Consider the following 1,972-nt stretch of genomic DNA (forward strand, 5'->3'; position numbering starts at 1 on the left):
ATGATATTAATTGGCTGAGGGAAGCCTACAATTTAATTAAGTGTTTATGAGTTAAATATTTTGTTTCAAACCTTACAAACGTTTAATTTAAGCAGTCCAAGATGTCTAACAGGTGAATCCGTGTGTTAATTCTTGTAAAACAAAGACTGTAAGATACATATATATATATAGATAGATATTGATCTTAAATATGATGGCATTTTGTTTTTTTTCTTTCAATTCATATTTTTATGGGGCTCATTATGATTAGGCAATTTGTGTTATGGAATGGATTTTCTTAGTTTATAAACAAATTAAAGAATTAAAGATATATGAATAAAATATACCTGAAATAAATTTAAAAGAAAAATTAAGACTATTTCAATTGTCAGGAACAGATCCCGCAAATATTGTAATACTTCTTACTAGTGTTTAGATTATTTCATTATAGGTAGTCAATGAAGATTGGCAAAGAGCTTGAACTAACTACTTCAGAGAAATTAATAATAAACTAACAAATAGCATAAAAAGAACTAATTGAATTCTTCTACATATTGTAATGAGAACACCAATACCAAAGGTACTAACATTCTATACTGATGCAAACAACATGGGGATGGCATGCTATAAGTCAGACAAACTAAGCAAGATGATCAGAAGTCCACATACTTCAGATCAAAAAATTAGAATTTAGTGCTTGCTTCAGCAGCACATATACTAAAATTGGAACGATACAGAGAAGATTAGCATGGCCCCTGCACAAGGATGACACTCAAATTCGTGAAGCATTCCATATTTTTATATAACAGGAAGCAATAATCACTATTCCTTAATATCTCTCAACATCAATGGCCTCAACAGCCGAATAAAAAGACATAGATTAACAAACTGGATACGCAACAAGGACCCTGCATTCTGCTGCCTACAGGAAACACACCTCAGAGACAAAGACAGACACTACCTCAGAGTGAAAGGCTGGAAAACAACTTTCCAAGCGAATAGTGGGAAGAAACAAGCTGGAGTAGCCATTCTAATATCAAATAAAATCAATTTTCAAAAAAAGTCATCAAAAAAGATAAATCGAAGGACACTTTATATTCATCAAAGGAAAAATCCACCAAGATGAACTCTCAATCCTAAATATCTATGCCCCAAATACAAGGGCAACTATACATAAAAAAAACCTTACTAAAGTTCAAAACACACATTGCACCTCACACAATAATAGTAGGAGATTTCAACACCCCACTCTCATCAATGGACAAATCATGGAAACAGAAATTAAACAGAGACGTAGACAGACTAAGAGAAGTCATGAGCCAAATGGACTTAACAGATATTTATAGAACATTCTATCCTAAAGCAAAAGGATATACCTTCTTCTCAGCTCCTCATGGTACTTTCTCCAAAATTGACCATATAATGGGTCAAAAAACGGGCCTCAACAGGTACAGAAAGATAGAAATGATCCCATGCGTGCTATCGGACCACCAGGCCTAAAGCTGGTCTTCAATAACAATAAGGGAAGAATGCCCATATATATGTGGAAATTGAAAAATGCTCTACTCAATGATAACCTGGTCAAGAAGAAATAAAGAAAGAAATTAAAGACTTTTTAGAATTTAATGAAAATGAAGGTACAACATACCCAAACTAATGGGACACAATGAAAGCTGTGCTAAGAGGAAAACTCATAGTACTGAGTGCCTGCAGAAAGAAACAGGAAACAGCATATGTCAGCAGCTTGACAACACACCTAAAAGCTCTAGAACAAAAAGAAGCAAATACACACAGGAGGTGTAGAACACAGGAAATAATCAAACTCAGAGCTGAAATCAACCAAGTAGAAACAAAAAGGACCATAGAAAGAATCAACAGAACCAAAAGTTGGTTCTTTGAGAAAATCAACAAGATAGATAAACCCTTAGCCAGACCAACGAGAGGACACAGAGAGTGTGTCCAAATTAACAAAAATCAGAAGTGAAAAGGGAGA

General features: G+C 34.0%; 1 non-coding gene across 1 annotated transcript; it reads left to right on the forward strand.

The window, feature by feature from the left end:
- The first annotated feature begins 672 nt into the window (after positions 1 to 672).
- Positions 673 to 779, forward strand: LOC116897392. The gene has a single exon (XR_004387436.1). It is a non-coding gene; the product is annotated as a U6 spliceosomal RNA (small nuclear RNA).
- The last annotated feature ends 1,193 nt before the right edge of the window (positions 780 to 1,972 follow it).

The sequence above is a fragment of the Rattus rattus genome, chromosome 3 (genome assembly GCF_011064425.1).
Source record: "Rattus rattus isolate New Zealand chromosome 3, Rrattus_CSIRO_v1, whole genome shotgun sequence".
Lineage (NCBI taxonomy): Eukaryota > Metazoa > Chordata > Mammalia > Rodentia > Muridae > Rattus > Rattus rattus.